This window comes from Colius striatus, chromosome 2 (assembly GCF_028858725.1).
Source record: "Colius striatus isolate bColStr4 chromosome 2, bColStr4.1.hap1, whole genome shotgun sequence".
In the NCBI taxonomy this organism is placed as follows: Eukaryota; Metazoa; Chordata; class Aves; order Coliiformes; family Coliidae; genus Colius; species Colius striatus.
This window is the reverse complement of record NC_084760.1, coordinates 59,960,944-59,982,055: the sequence shown is the minus strand read 5'-3', so window position 1 is coordinate 59,982,055 and position 21,112 is coordinate 59,960,944. Positions and strand designations below refer to the sequence as shown.

At 38.3% G+C, this 21,112-nt stretch overlaps 1 long non-coding RNA gene across 2 annotated transcripts in view; it reads right to left on the bottom strand.

The window, feature by feature from the left end:
• Window positions 1-1,798: 1,798 nt before the first annotated feature.
• The window catches only part of LOC133624964 (uncharacterized), a 56,642-nt gene continuing 37,328 nt past the window's right edge, over window positions 1,799-21,112 (bottom strand). For both annotated transcript variants that reach the window (XR_009818226.1, XR_009818227.1), the window contains exons 3-5: window positions 17,228-17,423; window positions 13,472-13,544; window positions 1,799-2,168 (exon numbers count right to left, since the gene is read on the bottom strand). This is a non-coding gene — a long non-coding RNA (uncharacterized LOC133624964). The remainder of the gene's footprint in view (window positions 2,169-13,471; window positions 13,545-17,227; window positions 17,424-21,112) is intronic.

Sequence of the window (21,112 nt, the reverse complement as noted above, 5' to 3'; positions counted from 1 at the left end):
ATTGCATTCCTGTGCATCTCTGGTATGCCATAACCCTGCCCAGTCTTCTGCCTCCAGCCAAACAATGAGTTTTTATAGAAAATGCCCCTAGCCACAACTGCAGTTGAGGGTCTGTTGTTTTGAAGTGACCTTAGACACAGGGCAATCCATTCACAGGGCAAATGAGAGTAAGTCTTTATTATCTCCTCCAGAGAGAAGCAAAGCATATGAGAAGGCCAAACTGTACAGTAAAGAGGCAAGTCTGCTGTAAAACTATTTTTTTTCACCAGTGGAATGAAACTATGAGATAAGGCTGAGAAAAGTAATCCTCTGAAACTTGTCAGGAAGTGGTTGGTTTTTTTGTTGTCACACACAGATGACTTTGCCAACACAGTGAGAATCCAAGGGAACTTATTGTCCCTGCTTAGGCTGAAAATGGCCATGATAAACAACTGGAGGGTGCCGATAGCATATTGCCCTCCATGCAATCTCCACATTAGCCTTGCATTGCTCATTTTAACAGAAGAAAAACATTTCCTGTCTGGATACATAACAGGAGAGGGTAAAAGTTCTGGAATGACCTGAGACAAAGGCAGGGGTTTGTTTTGTTTTGTTTTGTTTTAATGAGACTCAGAGAATAATAGTGGTTCAGGATACCAGCAAACTGCCCAGTTGGGCTTTTGCCCTGCTTCTCAGAAGGAAGAAAAACAACCTGCCTGTACTGCTGACATTTTTTCCCTATATCTATCTTACATCTCACCTGGAAAGGCCTGCTAATTCTGGGAGAGTAGTATTGCTCATGCTAGACTTTTCATAAAAAGACCTTCAAGTATTAAGATTTCTTCTTTATGTTAGGAGTGATGCAGTTGCCTTTTCACAAGATGTTCCTCCATTGCATAGCTGTAGTTATAGCAGCAATGGTAATGACTACAGTAGCCAGGCACAGAGATGACTTATTCATCAGCACTGAAATAAACACACACAAAAGGAAAAACAAACCTTTCACTCGGAAGGTTTTATTCTAATAATTTTTAATTATTTCACATAAGAAACCAATTGACATTTGAATGCACTATCTATTCAGTTAAAGTATTTTAAAATACCTTGAATAACACACTAAGTCATCAAAGTCAGAACAAGGGAAAGCCAAGATTTGGAGTGTCTGTTGGATTTTCCCATCAGAGGCAAGAGGCCTGGCTTTGAATTTTCACTAGTGTTTCATTAGTTTTGCTCAGCTGGCTTGCAGACAATTCTTAATTCTTGTTAAGTGCAATAGGATCCAGGGTCAATGTTTTGATTGCATTAGAAAATCATTTCTTGTGTGACAGAAGAACATATACAAAGATACTCAACTCCTGCTTCTCAGCCCAACCTTCCATAGGATATAATATCAACAGTCACAAGAAGTTTCCACCTTCTTCAGCTCTTAGTTCCAAGGAGAGGTAAAAGCAAGAGGCACATGTAGGGTGATTCAGCTTTCACATCACTGAAAATCAGGACTAGTTCCAGAAAGATTAAGTGATCTGTACTAGCATAACATTAGCATAAGTGAGAACACAAGTGATATGTAATACTGCTGTAATTGTTGGCAGTAAGAGCTCTGCCCTCTTGTATATTTGTTCTTGCAGTTCTGATTGTCTGCCTAGTATCTTTCACATGCTGAATTTCATAGTTATGTTAGCCCCTGTTTATTTCTGTCTGGTGACACCCACTCTCAGACATTTTCTTTCAGGTTCTTCTGATAAGGTTAGGAAATCTTGGTAGATCATGAACTTTGAACAGTGTTTTAGCATTGAAAGAAATGTTATCATTTTCTCCTTCTTTAGGCCAAAATTGCAACCTTTGCTATAAACCTCTGGATGGTTTCACTTTCAAAACCTTGATAAAAAAAATACGAGCCAGTAATAATAACTCTTGTATTTCTCTGTTCAACTCTCCACCTAAATTTGCAGGAATCTCTTTGCTTCCCAAATTTTTTAGTACAGAGAGCACTTTTTGGCTAATACCAACAGCTATAAGCATTCCCCTTGTTGCTTATAAATTGAACTGGTGACATACAGTATTGTCTCTTCCTTTAAACCTTTTTGCATCGTCATCTCTAATCCTGAAGTATCATCCAGTTCTGAATTCATCTCATAAAACCATCCCAAAATTATGGCATCTGGACAAGTCAGTTCTTCTGGTTTCTTCTATAGTTAAAAGAGAAAAAACATTATGTCAAGATAGAAGTCTTTCCACATTAAGATCAGTGAGATGAGCTGCCTTACACTGATTAGAACTTTGCCCTAGACAGCATGAACTAGATGTCAGCTTGCAAGTGGCAACAGTTAAATGAGATGGATCTGAATTCTGGTCACACAAATTGATGTACCCAAGCACACAGTAAATAGAAATAGTGTTTCCAAGCAGAGAGACAATAAATTTCACCACAGATTCTTATCATTCCATTTGAAAATATCTGCAGGGTTAATGTGATAAGGCTAAGGGCAGCAGAAACGTCATGAAAGCATCTTTTTGTAGTGTACACAGTACACAGTCCAAGTTTATCATTCATAGTTACAACCACTAATAGAGGTATCATTGCCTATATTCAAGTGAAGGTAAAGTGCAAGAACACTGTGGAACACTGAACACAGTTTTCTTACAGTGATTCAAGGGGTGAAAAAATAATACCACTTATCAGTTCTCCATCCAGTCTATGCTTTCTTCTTAAAATGAAGATTTTGTTAACTGCTGTCACATGTATTTTTAATACATGAAAGAATGTCTCAGAAAATATCTAACAAACATAAACAGTGACTTCAGTTTGCAATTTAAATCCAATATTACTCTTCCAAGATAGGAAAAAGTACTTCCACAAGAATCCTCCTATCAAATGACTGGTAGGAAGGTCATAACCCCTTGAAACAGTGTGACATTGGAAATAATGGCATAATTTCAGCAGATCCCCACTGTACAACTCTATAAGAAGGATATGGAAAGAATTGTATTTATGTCACTTTCTTCAAGAGCTTAAATTTTTTTCCATAAAGCATTTTTACCATCTTACCAATGATGGAAAAACTTTTGTTGCATCCCTAAATATGGTCCAGATTAGGCAGTCAAAAAAGAATTAAAGCACCATTACTTTAAACAGAACTTGCTAGTGCAAGTAAGCACTTTTTGGATATAGCAAGTGCTGTAAAATCTGACCCAGTATTAATAGATACTAGTGGTATGCTCTCCATTTATAATTTTATGCTAAATTTAGAATAAACAGTACTAATGAGAAGTGGTTTGAAGTACATGAACAGAAGTGTAGAAGTGCTTTTTCCACGCTAATGCCCCATTAAAAAACTCCATTTGGTACTGATGGACATTTTACCCTTCAAGTGACCCCTGAAAGTGAAGAGACATTAGAGAGAATGCAGATTCTCTTCTGTTATTTTTGTTCCAAAAAGAAAATGTCTTTTGATACAGAACTCAACCTTGCCAAAAATACTCACTAAAGGTCATAGGTAGACATAAAAATAATTCTGTAAGGCAGCAGGAGTGGCAAGGCTGAAGGTATGAGCAACAGATGCAGAGGACTAGATAGAGGTGTGGACTAAGGCACAGGATACATGTAGAGTGTACAAATCAGACTGGACATCAGAACCAAAAAGAGAATTGATTTCTCAAAGTGTAAATGTTGCAGCATTCAATTTTTCTGTCTGTGACCAAAAGATCCTCAGTTTCCTTTGTACTGTATTGCAGCAGAGCTGGGCACCTGGGACTTGAACATGAAACCATTTGCACACCATCCCTTGCTGCTGCCTAGAGCTAGTCAGATGTTACAGACTGAGCCTCGGTACCTGGTTTACCCAGGTTTTCAGTTGATGCGCAAAGAAGGGTGAGTCACTTGTAAACATCGAGTAAAATGTAGAAACTGCCCTGAAGCCTGCAAGCCTATCTCTACTTGGCCCAGTGAGTGCTGGTTTCCCCATTGCATAAGGTTTCCTCTTCAATAGAAGCTGTGGAAAACAAGTTTTCCAATATCCAGATGATTAAGAAATTCTTCAAGAAGATCTGAAAACAGACATCCCACAGACTGGGCAACAGTATTGTTAAATTAAAAACTTCTTGAGGAAATAAGGCACCATAAATCCTACCCTAATTGCCCATCAATGTACAAGATATTGCTTAAAATCAGAACTGGACACTGCACCCCTGATTCAGAACTAGCTGTCATCCAGACTCCTGAAGCTAAACGTGGCTGGATTTGGAAGACTTTTAATTATCTCTTTGTTTATTTGCTTGTTTTGATAAACAGTGACCTCTACTCAGAGATCCACAAAAGTAACAGCACAGCACTTTGAGACCCTTCACACTCATTCACCACAGGAACAGATCAATATTTTGTTCTTTTTATAACACACTTTTTATATCATGTCTTTTTGCATCTGGGGCACAGTAACAGAGATACTATTTCAGGGTATGGAGTACGTATTCCCTTTGAATAGCTTGCTACCTCAGGAAGGCCAAAAGCAAGCAAACAAGTGAGCAAGGGGCCAGACCCTCACCGTCAGCCCACCTCACTGCTTGGTACTGAGGACTGGTACTGTCAAAGTGAGAGTTTTCTGCTAAATACACTCAGTATTTTGGAAGATTTCTACAGGCGATCAGTGGACCCCGAGTGTCTTTTCACTGAGCACAGTGAACTCACCACCTCAGGGAGCTGTTTTCACAGTAACATGAGGGAGCTTGAGCACCATATGTGAAAGGACTGCCTCTTCTCCTTTAGGTGCATCTTAGGTGCAGCCTGAAACGTGATAACAGCCCAAACTTGTTTCTTATGAGACCTGCCACACACATAATGGTTCCAAAGACAAATGCATGCTGAGGAACTTCTGCATCCTCATGAGCCTCAGGAAGCTGAATGCTTTAGAGCTCAATTCAGCTGCACTTTGGTCAATCAGAAAATTCCCATCAGCCTTCGTCAGGGCTGAATTGACAGTGATGTTTGCTGCCAAGAGTGGCATTTCCTTTAACAGCTGCTGGATAACCTGGAAGTCTTCAATGATGGGAAACAACTGGAAGCTGCAATGCTGTGTGCTGTAAGTATCCCCAGGATTTTACTTAGGAAGACGAAGCTGAGGATATTTTAAAAATCCTTTATTTTAGTCTTTAAGTATCAGAACAAGTTAATTATCTCTTGCAATATTTCACTTTTCCCAGCAAAGTACTTCTGTGAGGGTTTTGCACATAATCTGTTTCTGTTCATTGTCTTTCACTAAATCCTTTTAATTTCTATTAAAATGAATAAAAAGATCTGTTGTGAATTGTTGTCCCATCTCAAGGTAGGACATTTCTGTGACGTTTCTACATCCCACTGGCTTTATGATAGTATCGAGCTTTCATGGAGATGTAGTTCCTACTCACTCAGTGCTCTTTGGGCTGCTATGTGCATGTTAAAGGACAGTATTATAGTAAAACTATAATGTCCTGGACAAACTGCAACCTGGAGCTTAAAAAATCCTGTGAAGAGATCTAGTCTAATATTGTTGCTGTGGCTCACACTATCTCAGATGCAATTTTGAGAAGATTCAGCTCTATATAGATCACGTTTTTTCCACAGCCTATCTCTAAATTGCATTAAACAAACAGGAGGAAACATCTAGAGATGCCTTGAACTGAGGCTGAAGAGGAGTAAAGGTAGCAAAGACATCACAGAGAATTTGGTTAAAAATTAACAAAAGATATTAAAATATTAGAATATTTCATCCCTCACTGGAAATAGAAATGTTATAGTAATATCTTAAACCACCTATATTTGGTGTGTTTTATGCTCACATTTCTCTCTTCTGGCACAGCTCTCTGGATAAACCACATTCTCCAGTGCACACCACAGTCTCCTCACTAGGAGAGGAGATCTAGATCATTACCAGAGCCAGAGGTCAACACAGGCGTGTGCCCTTTCATCAGAGAACTTGAACACAAAGATTTGACTATATTGCTGTGCCCAAAATTAATTTGTTTTGACTCTTGTCATTCTATTCTTCCATGGATAGCAATCTCACAAATAGATGACAGCATGTAGGCAGAGAGTTATGCAGACATATTTTCTACCAAAGGCAAACATTTTCTTATATAACATTATTTTTGAAAAGATACTTTTCAAAAATTATAAAAAGACTGATTATCAGAGAATTAAAAAAAATTGATCAGCAGCAATCAAAACTCAATTACAACATAGGTATAAATCACCTACAACTGTGTGGTTGTGGTCACATCTGGCTGTTCATGCTGAAAGCAGAAGACACAATGTAAGCCTGAGACATGGTCCTGTAGACCTAAGAGAAAGCTGAATGCTGCTTGCCATAGGACAGCAGACATTTCTGGGTTCATAGTCCTCAAGGTGCATTTCACATCTTGCTATGAAAATGTTTTACTGGCCCACAGCCAACAATAAAACAAATGGTGTACCACATGCCAGTCTTCTTGATTAACTGTACAGATAATGGGATCTTCTTGAGACCTTTTTACAGGACATGTTTGAACACCATGCTACATGGTTATTAAGTCTGTACAGCTCTCAGATCAGAACTGACTGTGCAGCTTGGAGGACAAAAACTGCTATTTAAGTCTAACTTGTACCCATTTAGAAAAAGATGCCCTTGTAAGATTCTTGATATCTTTCCTGAATGTTTTATGCAGGAAGACCCTGAAGTAATGTAGAAACAACTATCTAGAAAGAAAATGGAATTTCACTGCAGAGCTCATACTCTTGAACAGTTGCAGTGAGTCCTTCTCTTGTTTCTTTAATTCCTTTTTTGAAAGTGTAATTATTGTCTGGGAAATCTGACTCCAGTTAGGCACCTGCCAAGTACTGACTCACATCTGTGTACAAGATGTTCCCAGTTCTTGTGCATGTGTTTGTATTTATTTGCAGAATATACTGTATCAGCTGCTTTCTGCATGTACAGAAAGAAAAGGGAAAAGAATCCTAGTATAATCAAAGGGTTGAGTTCTGGGGTTTTTTTCCCTCCTATTTGCTCCTGTTTGCATTTTTTCATTCTTCATGCCTTTTGACAGAATTCCTCCATGTGACTCAGAGGCATTTTCAGGGACTCCCAGACATCACTAAGTCATAAGGCAAAACATTTCCTATTGAAATGATTCTGTGATTCTAAGTGGTTGAAACTGATGATCTTAAAGGTCTATTCCAACAGAAACAATTCTATGACATCTCCAGTTCTTGTTTTTAATAAGATGATGACTAATTAATCTACTGTGACTATATGGTGTCTTGATAACAAGCTCGCTAAAATAGCTTAGTTCCCATTCCTGAGTTAGAGCATTTAGCTAGTGATGGCAGCATTCAAATGTAATAATCTTCACGGTACCTTCCAGCACACTCAGTCACATCTGAGCATTCCTGAAATTAATTAGGGGTCTTGAGTGTGTTTGCATATGCATGTGTGTATGTACATACTTACAGGGAATAAGGGGGAAAGAGGGAGTTGCTGGATTACACTTGGCATGCTTCCTGATAAGGCTTTAGTACTAATAAACACTAAAAATCACTCAAAATCAATCACTTAGGTTGGCCTTTGGCCAGAATTTGGTTCAATATCCCACTTGGCACACCTGAGAGATTCCCTGAGAGTAAGGGGAGGACTACAGAGAGTCACTGACTGATGCAACTGTTACACCCAGACCCCTACCAGTGGATAACAGTCAAACAACCTCTCTCAAATGTTAGACTAGCCCATCAGTAATTTATACAGACTAGGAAAGAAATTCCTGCTGGTGCTTGCAATTTATTTCCTGTTAGTCTATTGCTAACCTACCTGATGGATGTTCTTGCAGTGTAGAACTCAAGGAAACATGCACTTACAGTGTCAGGACTTGCAGATTTTCATCTGATGAGCTGCAAAATATCCTTAATTTTCTGTAAGATGGAAAGGGAAGGGAAGGGAAGGGAAGGGAAGGGAAGGGAAGGGAAGGGAAGGGAAGGGAAGGGAAGGGAAGGGAAGGGAAAGGAGACAATATCCCTGGGGTACAACTTCATCTCAATGATACAGTCCAGTTTCTGCTGAAAAAATGAGAAAGAGTCCCTTCTGCTAAAGTCTCAGACAGACAATGTTTGTGAATGCAATGAATGCAGTGTATAAACTGAGGTGACTATGGGGTGGCCTAAAGGAGATTGCTTCAAAGCAATACCGCAAAGGCGTGGACTCTAATAGGTAGGTTTGCTTATAAGGAGAGGTAGATGTACACATCTCCCTAGAATTCTCTCTTCATCTGTGACTAACTGTGGCTGTGAGGACAAGGACAAGACTGCAGTTTCCTATCTAGAAATCAGCATAGCCTGACTTTCTCAGCAAGCATTTGATTTCGAAATTTGGATTTTTATAATGATTCAAAGGATGGAACACTGAAAGCAAAACAGAATGGAAAAATCAGAGAAAACAGTCTGATGTCTCTTGAAGAGCAACATGAGCCTCTGGCTGTTACTTCACTCACTGATGCCATTTGGCAGAAGTTAACCATATGACTGCACAGCACATGTGACTGCTTCAAAGCACTTTCAGACAGTTTTCATGGTATGTTTCTACTGAATGCAATGTATTCTTTGTTTTGTTCTATCTCAGGTCCCTTCAGCCCTAGCTATTTCTTTAGCAGATACAGAAAAAAAAACAAAGTCAGGCCTGTCAAGGAACAAAACCTATTCCCACTGTGTAAAGAGTAGATGTATGCACTTTCATGAAAAAAATGACACTTTGCTTAAGTAGCTGTATGTGAAAGTGGTGTACGCTAGAAGCAAGCAAGAATCGTAGAATCACAGAATCTTAAGGGTTGGAAGGAACCTCCAGAGAGCAGGACCACCTAGAGCAGGTCACACAGGAACTTGTCCAGGTGGGTTTTGAATGTCTCCAGAGAGGGAGACTCCACAACCCATCTGGGCAGCCTGTTCCAGTGCTCCGTTACCCTCACAGTGAAGAAGTCTTTCCTTATGTTTCTTTGGAACCTCTTATGTTCCAGCTTGTACCCATTGCCCCTTGTCCTAACATTTGACATCATTGAGAACAGCCTGGCTCCATCCTCCTGACACCTGTCCTTTACATATTTGTAAACATTAATGAGATCACCCCTCAGTCTCCTCCAAGCTAAAGAGACTCAGCTTCCAAATTCTCCACAGTAAACAATGTCATAGGAACAAAGCTCCTGCAAGGGAGACTTGGAATAATTTTGAGCCTGAAAAAGATAATTTCCAGATATAGCTTATCAACAGAGGTAATAATGCCTCAACTATGTATCATTATAATGACAACTATAGTATTTTTTGTTAGGTGTTTTTCTAGATTCTTGAATATGACTGACATGATGTCAAGGAAGTACTCCAGGATATAAATAATAGTTTTGGATGGTTTGCACTTACCATGCAAGACTTGCACTTATTGCAAGGCTTGTAGCACCACTGATCAGCAATCCTACTCTTACCATGTTGGCTGCCTAGCTTTCAGCAGCAGCTGCAGTAATGACATGGCTGAAGCTGCTGCTGTGTGCCTTGAAGATAATAAAAAACCCGCCCTATCTGACTCATGAAGATAATATCTATCAGCTCTGCCAGCTCTGTGTTCAGTGTCTGGGAAGCTGATATAGTAAATTTCTACCCATATTGGTAATGGCAATGATTCACTGAAGAAGTTGGAAAGATGTTAGGATCATGTAACACGATTAGGCTTTCTCTACCTGGCAAAAGAAATAGGGATTTAAACTACCATAAATTATCCTTGAAATTTTTCTCTTGCATTTGCTTTCTTTTCCATATTTAGTTGGATTTCTGTCCTTAACAATCCTTCCTTCTTGATCACCTTTCCCCCTCTTTCTTTTCCTTCTTTTCTTTTTTCTTTTTTTTCTTTTTCTTTTTCTTTTTTTTTCTTTTTCTTTTTCTTTTTCTTTTTCTTTTTCTTTTTCTTTTTCTTTTTCTTTTTCTTTTTCTTTTTCTTTTTCTTTTTCTTTTTCTTTTTCTTTTTCTTTTTCTTTCTTTTTCTTTCTTTTTCTTTTTCTTTTTTTTTCTTTTTTTCTTTTTTTTTTCTTTTCCTTTTTCTTTTCCTTTTCCTTTTCCTTTTCCTTTTCCTTTTCCTTTTCCTTTTCCTTTTTCTTTTTCTTTTTCTTTTTCTTTTTCTTTTTCTTTTTCTTTTTCTTTTTCTTTTTCTTCCTTTTTCTTTTTCTTTTTTTCTTTTTTTCTTTTTTCTTTTCTTTTCCTTTTTTCCTTTTTCTTTTTATGTTTCTTTCACTCCCTCCCTCCCTATCTCCCTTCCATCCTTCCTTTCCTTTCTTCCTTTCCTTTTTGTATCATGCTTTATTTCTGCTTTTTCTCAAAAGTGGGGGGAAGGGGGTGGAGGGAGGGAAATTTGCTGTGAGCCAGCAATGTGCCCTCGTGGCCAAGAAGGCCAATGGCATTCTGGGATGCATCAAGAAAAGTGTGGCCAGCAGATCGAGGGAGGTTCTGCCCTGCATCTACTCTGCCCTGGTGAGGCCTCATCTGGAGTACTGTGTCCAGTTCTGGGCTCCTCAGCTCAAGAGGGACAGTGAAGTGCTGGAGAGAGTCCAGCACAGGGCCACCGAGATGATCAGGGGACTGGAACATCTTCCTTATGAGAAAAGGCTGTGGGAACTGGGGCTGTTTAGTCTGGAGGAGATTGAGGGGGGATCTCATTAATATTTACAAATATCTAAGTAGTGGATGTCAGGAGGTTGGGACATCCCTTTTTTCTATTGTATCTAGCAGCAGGACAAGGGGTAATGGGATGAAGCTGGAATGCAAAAAGTTCCATTTAAACATAAGAAAAAACTGTGAGAGTGAGGGAGCCCTGGCACAGGCTGCCCAGAGAGGTTGTGGAGTCTCCTTCTCTGGAGGTCTTCAAAACCTGCATGGATGCCTTCCTGTCTGATCTGATCTCGGTGGACCTGTTCTGGCAGGGGAGTTGGACTAGATGATCTCTAATCCAGCAGATTATTAGTTTCCGTCATCCCAAGTGAAAGGATGTGTTTAAAAAATCAGTTTTAGAGGAACAGACTAAGGTACAAGAAACATGTTGATTATGTCAGAGTACCTACTTTTCGTTTTTAACCTGTTGATAATGATTACTGTTGGGAGCCCATAGTTCTGATTTCATAACTCTGCAGAAAGTTTGAATCCTGTAGTTTCCATGAGACATACCTAAACCTGAGACATACCTAAACCTACTCTGCTTCTTGAGAATTAATGTTAGTTTGCTAACACATCGGAAAAATAATTGATATGTAGAAAAATTGTATTTAAATATGACAGAGTTAGAACATAAAATTCCAAAGCAATAATGTTGAAGGCCAGGGGAAAGGAAGTGTCACAGTTCAGTCACAGAAAAAAAACATGATTCTTTTATTTTTGGATGGGCCTGCAGGAAGGAAGGAGTCTGAGGTGCAGGAGAGAATGTAGACATGGAGTGGAACTGTAATTAGATTAAATGCTCCAGGGAGGTGGTAGGAGAGCCTCACTGAGCAGCTGCCACAGAATTGCTAGAAACTGAACTACTATGACTGAACTCCTATGACTCCTCCTGGGAAAGCTGGACAAAGAGACAGATTCAGGAAATCTCTTTCATTGGTCATTTCCTCTGTTCACTCCCAGCAATAACTCTGGATATCAAGTATTATATGCTATTGAAGTATGTGGAGGTCCAGGGATGAGTCTATCTAGTATTCCCATTGTAGTCCCACTACCTTTGTTAGTTCTATCTACCAGCAGTACCTCTGCAAATGAGTACTATGGTTGGCTGGGCCAAAAGAAAATCATTGCCTAGTCTCGTGCAAATCAGTGTAAACTAAATTTTACTGACACGTGAGACTGAAGATCCAGATCTTTTCCTAGGATGCATTTTCTTCTATATGTTTATAAGGGCCTGCTAATGTTTTTAAAAAAAAATAGGCAGAAAGGACCAAAACAAAGTATTCCAGTTCATTTAAAGTGGCAGAATAGCAACAGAGAAGACCAACATCTCACAACAATATACTATCTTGGACTGTACTCAGTACATAGCATTCTTCAAATATTGAAACAGAACAGTGTTTAGAGCCTAAGTTTGCTCAAAAACACTGGAATTACAAAAATATTAAAAGAAATAATTGGCCAGCACTGACATGGCTTCTGTTTGTTTAGATTTGGGAGAAAAAAAAACCTGTTATTTGAAGCAGTAACTGGTGAGACTTCTGAAATTATACTGAAAGGGACAAACTGAGGTTCAGGTTAGTTAGATGTAACTGTTGACAACTAACTGTAAAAGAAGGTGTACTTTTGTGGGTTTATTTTTCTTTCTTTCTTTCTTTTCAAAAAGTACCCTGTGGCTTCAGTGAGGAACTGGACAACCTCCTTACTTTGGTGCATCCGTGCCATGTGGTGCTCCATGTTTTTTTCCCATATGCGTTATTTTCACTTTTGGCCACGTCACCAAACCTTGTCAACCTAATAAAAAAGCCTAAAGATCTATTTGCAAAGAACATGCACTACCAAATAACATTTGAGGCAGATGTGTTAGAAGAAGAAAACAGATCAACAATTTGTGAAATTGACACCAATGGGGGAAAACACTGTAGCACACTTTGCACCCTCAAATGTTCTCTGTTTCCCTGTCTTTGCATGGGGCCAAGGTCTTGAGCTCTTGTGTTCATCTACTCATTACCACTCAACAGCTTCAAATGCCAGTGCAGAATGACATTGACCAGTTCCTTTTAAGTATCTTTACTAAGAAGTGTGAATGTTTGGATATTAACCAAAGACTAATCATTGAACTTCCTCAGCAAAGGAGAAAACTTTGTTGTTTTTTTTTTTTTTAATTGATGGGGGAGGCGATGGGGAGAAATTAAAAACATTTGATTTGGCCTGAAGTAAAAGTGCATACTTCACACATATTTCTAACCAACCCCCAAAAACAGTCTCAGGCTTTGAACATGTTGAACAGGAAGCCATTTAGTGTTGGAATGCTTGCTTTGCTGGGCCAAAAAACACACGTTCTTATTACTCCTGGGCTATCTAAAAAGGTTCAGGGTGAAAAAGTTTAATTTATATCTAGAATCTCGTTTCCTGTTTTGTTTTATCCCCTTGTGTGCCAAGTCTGTTTTTTAAACTCTGTGATAGGAAACACATTTCCCTTTCCTCCCTTTCGTTTCACTTTATTTACCCAGCTGTATATTTCACTTCAATTTATAGCTCATACTCTTACCTGGCTTAAGGTCCAAAGACAGTGAGAGAGAGAGAAAGATGGATGTTGTGTTTTCATGGTTACCAAGGAAAGGGAAGAATCTGGGCAGAGGTGAAGCTGCCTTTGTATCAATATCAAGGGAGTGGTGGATGGAGATTTCTCTTTCAGGATGTCTCACAGTAGACACTCAAGAAAGGTGAGAAAGAGGGCACAAGGAAAGCAGTGGCAGTGCAGAGTGTCCCTTGATCATTGAATGAACTTATGCACGTTTCAGCTCTACTTACTTTCTCCAAATGAGACACTCATCACAGCAATTTTGGTCTGTTTGGAATTGCTTTCATGCAGAAGCACAAGAAGCTAAAAATAAAATGAAAATCAAGTAAAATTGAAAAAAAACCCACAAAGTAACCCAAAACAAAACTAAATGAAACTAAACTAAAATAAGACTAGTTCACAGATCCTCGCTGTGCCTAATATATGTAAATATTTATGCATGCACTCTGCGAGAAAGTTAGCTCCTCAAAGAGGAAGAAAAGCCTTCTTGAACAAGGACTACAGCATTTTAAACCAAAATACACATAAATCAAGATTCCTACAATGAAAACCAAACCAGGGAGAATCTGTAGAATTGATTTTTACTACTGTTAGCTTAGGAACATTGTTTAGAATAGATTTTGAGTAACTGGATTATTTTTTACTTTAGAGGCAAACTGATGACTAATGAAAGCCATTTTGCACACAACTATTCATATCTACTACATCTAAAAGGAACTACCAGGCATAATATTTAGTGTAGTACTAAAACTTTTATCACTACAAGACCCTTTGAAATAGTTTGAGAGTTCTCTCTTTTTTTGGGTTTTTTTTTTTTCTGTCACAGCATTTTGATAGTGGCCAATATAAAAAAAAAAATCCAAACTATCATGTGGAGGATATGCACCAAGAAGAGTCTGAGGATGTGGTGCTTCTTATGTGCTTTCCTGGGAGTGAAGTAAATTTAAAACATCACTTCTTTTTTTTGCACTGCTCTTCCTCTAGAATTTGAAGGGTTTATGTTAGCCTCAGATTCAGAGTTTAGTGAAAATGCACATGATTTCTTCTGCATGTGGAATGGATCCTTCACTTCCTTATGTCTGTTGCTTCCTATAGCTGGTGGCATATCCCAAGTGGTATCATGCTGAAGAGGCTCTGCTGTGTACTGGCCGTAAGGGGTCTAAAGTTTGAGATCTTTCATCTCCCAGGTCCTTGCCTTTTTCTGAAAGGAAGGTTCAATAAAAGACAGAAAAAGTATTCCTCATTTCCTCCCAGAACAGTACAATCAATCATTGCTAGAGTGTCTCTGGAGCAAAGCTTGGAGCTGGTTTGAGGAATTGTTCTGCCTCTTCTCTCTCTAGCAACTTGGGATACAGAGAAGGAAGGAGGGCTGAGCCTTCAATGCATATCATCCTGCTCAAGGAGTAAAGATATTGAACTCCTGGTTTTTGGATGCCAAAGAATCTGTAAGGGACTCATCTGACCTCTGAACAGCAAAATAAAAAGAGTTGTCCTTGATCTGTCAGAATACTTGTAAAATAAAGTTAAATAATGACTTTTTCTGACTAAATGATATAAAACCAGGCACAGTGCACGATTTCAAAGACCAGACGCTTGCCATCAGCAATAGATATATTTCACTGGTAACCGAATGCGGGAATTATAGTAGAGCAAAACACTATTTGAGGCTTAGCTGAGACATGTTATAATGAAGTATTGGCAGAAGTAGAATGAGCTTTTATCCAGCTAGTGTGATTTTCATTCATCATTACTTTTATTGTCTGAACAGATTGTAAAAATAATTTTTCTCCTTAGGTCTTCCTCATTATTCTAAGAATTCTTTAAAATACCTCTATTTCTTCCCTGGTTTAGGAACAATCCATTTTATCTCTGAAGTACCAGCTACACTCACGTTATTCCAGACTTCCTCCAAGGGAGCAATCCTAAACTATGTAGCACAGGGTGACTTGTATCCATTCTGCTTGGGGCTACAATGTGCAGTAACTCATCTGCTGTCTCTTCTGTAGCTGAAAAGAAGCCCCCATGACTCTAAGATATAATTATTTTATGTTGTGACCTTTCAGAACATTCCAGCCTGCTGCTCTAGTGATGTCAAATTAATGCATGGGATGAGTTTGTGTGAGGGTATCTGAGTGCATGAGTTTGCTAGAGTAATACAGGAAAGCTGTATAGAGCTGAACAAGTGGACAGGACTCCTGGTATTTATGGAAAAAATGAAGACAGGTCCAGAGCCTGAGAAAAAACTAAGCAACTGAGTTACATTGCGGACATATCCATAGCCTCTGGCACTTCTAATTTTAACCTCTAGCTCTCTCAACTCTTACTCCTAATTAGCCATAAGTGGTTGTTCAAATGTCAGCTGAGCACATCCCTATATGCATGATTCCTGACAGTTTCTAAAAGGTTAAATGGTTCAGAAGAGAGAGCAGCTGCCTGTGCTCCATTCCTTCTTATAAACACAAAAATCAAAAGTCATGGTCTTTTTTAATAACTTTGAGTTGATAAGAACTTGGTATGACAGAGACCTTCTCCCATTAGTTTGTCTTTCATCCCAGTAGAGTAATTTCAATCTCAGTCACTTCTGTGCAAGAGTTAGCTTTCTCTAGCCACCTGAGCTGGTGAGAGGGGATTGAGAAACTCGGAGTGATGCTCTGATAGGCCTCCAGTTGTCTCAGCCACATTAGCTTTGGCCTGACACATAAAAAACATCAGAGACCTGACTCTATGCTGAGTAGGGTTAGTTGCAACAGTTCAGTTGATTTCCTTGATCTGGGTCAAAGCATCCAAATCATAAGAAAGGCATTGGGAGGCTGTGCAAAAAATTTATATAGAGAGCCAATGCCAAGAAAAAAAAGTTTATGGAAGATCCTTAAATCAGCCTTGTACAGGGCTCATTAAAACCAAAGGTAAGCCTCCCCTTACTGTGATGCAAGTGGAAGTAGGTAGTCACACAGGTCTTGTGAAAGTCACTTATCACCAACCAAGGTGTAAAGCCTAAACACTCAGGAGTAGGTGTTTACTGATAGTGCCTAGAAAACTAAAATCCCCATTTAATGATTAAGAGTTTTCCTTCCTGATATTAGAAAACTTACTGATAAGGATTTTTAAAGCCTGGCAAGCACTTTGTAAGCTTCCCAGGCCAAATGGTTCAAGCTAATCTGTATTTCTCTGTTGGCATTAGCCCCAGAAAAGGTGCTTTTATACTCAATAATTATGAAAGTCTCCAAATATTGCAAACCTCTTGCAGGCATAAACTTAACTCCTGCCTAATCTGTGAATCCTGGTGTACAGTCTGTCATCTCCAGGATATATGTCCCCTATCTAACCAACCAAAGCACTAGCAGTCCACTGGAAAACAAAACACACCTTTCCAAATCCTTTCCAGCATGCCTTCCTCAAAGTTGACTATATAATACCAGTAGAAAGTACAGAATTTTCTCATTCTTAATATTTCTCAGTGACTGGAAGTGATATTCACCCTCATATATATCATATAAAAAAGGTATAGTTTATATTTTCATTTCTGAGTTTAATTGCAGGCACTTAATGAGAATTCCCATCCCATGGATGTTAGAATAATTGTTAAAAAAAATAGTTAGAACAATTTTAATGCTAGAAACTATACAAGAAGAGAATTTTTCAGCTATTTTCCATACCCTGACAAAATCCAAATTACTAACAAAGAGAAGATGAAGGAGTATAACACAAAGTTTTTATTGCTATAGACTTAAGATTTTAAACCAAAGTAACTCACACTCTTTCTGGCTTTTGAACTTGCAGGTAAAAATAAGTTACCTTGAAAACTCTTCCACGTAATAGCTGCACTGTTAAAAATCTGGATGAATTCTTACCACAAGTACTTGTTATTACTTAATTCAATACACTCAATTATGTAAGCATGCAAACATTTACAAAGATGAAGCAGAAGAGCAAAGATCAGTGCAATAGCTACAAAACAGCTCTAAAAAATCTAGTCCATAACTTACTTTGCATATAAGCTACTTGATAGTAATTGTTGTGCTAAAGTCCTCTTCAGCTGTAGAAGAAGCAGGTCTTCCAAAATGCCTAAAAGGGAGCTCCCAGCCTGTCTTCCAGCAGCAAAGCAGGATGAAGTCCATGCATCACAGATGTTTCTCTACGACTGCTCTTAGAAATGCTTGCATGAAGGATGCTCCACAGCATCTGTTCAAGTACAACAATAACTCAAAAAAACGTTTTCACCTGAAGTCTAATTTCTTTCTTTGTCAAAAATTAAGCAGATCTCTTCTTCTCCTTCCCGAAGAGAAAAGGTGAGCAAATGTACATTGTCCTCTATAATATTTTATGCATTGGAGGATTACGTTAACATGGTCCTCCTAAGTCTTCTGTTTTCTAGACTAAACAAACCCAGTTTCTTTTAACGCGAGAGTTTGGAAAGGACCAGTAAAAATTATAAGATTAGAAAACATGATGTGGAGAAGAGGGTAAAGAAACTGGGTTTCACTATTGTAACTAAGACTTAAGCAAAGAATTCTCTTACCTTGCCATCTTAAAAATCACATTCCTCGTAACATAAACCTAAACTTCCACCTTTTCTTGACATTGTAAAAGTATCTCATATTCATAATTCATATTTGTTTTGCATTGTAGCAGGTGAACAATCCCAATTGTTGAAAAGCACTACACCTGTAGATTAGTTTCCCGTAGCACTGGTCCTCTGACACCTTCCCTAAACCATTTTATTCCAACATACATAGCATATCAGTGCAACCAAGTTCTTGTTCATATGCTCATCTGACCTCAAACTAAGGAATGCCCACCCAACTTTTTTTTTTTGACATAACCCTTCAAGTGTATTTTTATACCCACACTTAGTATGGTGTCAAAACTACATTTGTCTGTCTGCATCTGGAAAATACTTCACTGCCAGGCTGGGGTAGAGGTTCTTGCATGGAGACCTACATGTGCCAAGAATGCAGAGGCAACATGTCCTGGAGACTGGCACAGGGAGAGGAAATAGAGTGCTGAGAAAGGGAAGAGCACTCAGGGACATTGCTGAGGGTGAGCTGGGACACCCAGTTGCATAGCTTCTCAAAGAGGTTCATTATCCCTAAATCATCTACCAGGCAATCTATTATAAGTGGTTTCAAGAAGACAGTGACAGAAGGCTAGAGGTCATAGATATTAACTAACATCTAGATGAATAAAGCCATACCTACCCCAGTACCAGTGGTTGTGTCCTCTGTTTAAAACAGGGGGAAATTATTCAGTGCAGCTCAGTATTAGCTCAGTGATTTTCCCTGTGGTGGAAAACTGGGGGTGTGGGATTGTGTAACTTTCAAAACATATTTGTCTTCTTTGTCAATGTTGTGGGAAGTGTAAGTAATTTTTGAGGATTACAGGTCATTAACTTTGGATTCCTCAAATCTCAGAGCAGACTTTTTAATTTCTCATTAAATTATCTAAGTTTTTCAAGTCTTGCTACACCTCTATGGCTGGTGATTCCCTCACCAGTGTATTTCAACAAAAATAAGATTATTTTTATACTATTAGTATAAAGATATTACTATGTCTACAAGGAAATGGACTTTAGTTAATACTATGTCCGTAGAAATGAGGCTAATAAAGCTTTTTGCATTACCTCATCAGCTATAATTTTCTTTGAAGATTAGAAATGGAAATGTTGGCATTTTATAGGTAGTAGATCCTAAAGAAGAGAAAGAGACTTTTGCTTTGAACTCAAACACCAAAGAGTCATTTCCATTAATTTTGGATGAACTGTCAAAAAATAACCCCGAGAAAGTTTAAGAACCATAGTATATATCATTTCCTCAGCCTCCTCAAATGCTTGAGGTTGATATTTTTCCACCCCAATTTATCAAGAGTCATCTTTCTATTATATGTGATAATAAAGTCACTTTTTTCAGAGAAGATGTTGTGTCTTGAGTGAAAAAGCAAGCACGTACATGCAGATGTGGACAATTTCACACATACAGTGTCAAACTGTGTTTCTGTCTGCATTAGGCTATATTTTTAACTCTAGAAAATGTTATCTGAGTGTCCCTAGAGTCTTTGTAGGATCTAACTCACTGTCTTAAAAAATGTTAGTTACAAATGAAAGAAATTGGCTCCTTTCTGTTAAACATTTGACTGTTTCTCGTAAATATCATTTTGGGAAAGTGGCCTTGATAAACACTTTTGTTTTCTCTGACTTTTGCATGTTTATATATATCTGCAGATATGTGTCTATCAATGAATTCATTGTTTATTTATAGATATATATATATATATGTTTTATTTATAGATTATGTAAACATCACAATTTTCATTGTATTTGCACCAATTCCTGCAGAAGTCCCATAAGTTTCAAAATCGTTTTCTGTGTGTTGTCAAAACACTATTTAAAGTCAGGTTAGCATTTAAGAGTGGCTCCCATTTACTGTCTTTCAGTGACTTCCCATCACTTTTCCTCAGTTTAAAAGCAAAAGGATGCTGATGGTTTTAGATGTCAGGTTAGTGAGATGTTTCTTGGCTTGAAAACAAGGTAAGGCTCTTCCTGGCTCATTTATCATCACCTCTAAACTTGTTCCAGTTGTAGTAAGATATTACTGCAGAAAATGAGGGAAATCTTGAGAAACTCAAATGCCAGGAAAGCACCATAAGAAGCAAATAATTTCTAAAAATCATGCATGTTCTTGTGGTGGAGCAAGTGGCAGCACACAGAAATAAGCACTTATCAGTCATACATGTGATTGAGGAAAAAAGTCACTATTTTACATCCATTTACACAATCAAATTGTTTTAAGCCATAAGGAGACAAAAAAATTATGGTCTATACAAGCATTTTTTAGAGAAATCCTTCAGAAGTTGGACTTCAGTCCAGCCATAAATACACTGGTCTGAGAAAATGATTTTTCTCCCTCTTCATGAGTATCTACTGGTATCTAGTAAATACAATTAATCCATCCTTGATAACATAATTCAAGGTTATTTTCCTTATGCTAATACCTATACCATTACATGTCACTACACTGGTCTGCATTCATGGTCTGGGTTTTAACATCTTGAGGTGGACAAAGTAGTTCAAGACAAATAAAAGATCTTTGTCTGTTTTTGCAATCAGTACTTTTCAGAGTTTTCCTTGCTTCCTGAAATGCTTTTACTTTTGTGCTTATAGATCTGGGATAGACACAGAAGTAAATTTTAACATTACAAAAGAGAAGTTGAAACTGTGGTAGTGCCAACTGGGACCAGAAACATTGGGAATTTGTCAAGAAATTCTTACATTCAGATGGCTTCCTCTCCAATTTTGCAGTATCAAGACATTTGACTCACTCAGATAAGGTTTGGATAAGAGTCAGGATTCTCCAACGTATGTCCAAACTGGAAACACAAACTAAAGTGAACTTGCCAACATCTGGGGACAAAAATATTTGAGCACTGGATAAGTTTAAATCTTAGAGGAAGAATACCCTAAAAGCTCAGCTATCCAGCTTCTGTATAAAACACTGTAGGTTTGAAATTCAATCATCAGTCATCTTTTTGCTAAATGGATGACTAAAACCTCAATGTGAAAAAAACATCTCAGTAATGCAGTCCCTGTACCTACTCTGGGAGCAGTGACTGAAATCTAGGGAATACATAGTGAGGAAAGGTCTTGCTCAGAGAGCTCCAGAGAGATAGATTGATACTTAGCAAGGAGCCTTTCTAGTGACCTCATTGAATTTTGGATCAGTCCCTCAGATGTCAGATTATGTCTGTATTGGAATATAAATGCAAGTGTATACTGTGCCTGCAAAGTACTGATCAACAAATAGGGATTGGAGAGAAAGACAAGTGTGATGGTAATTAAGTCAGATGAAACATAAATTTTCCAGTTACAGTTATGACTT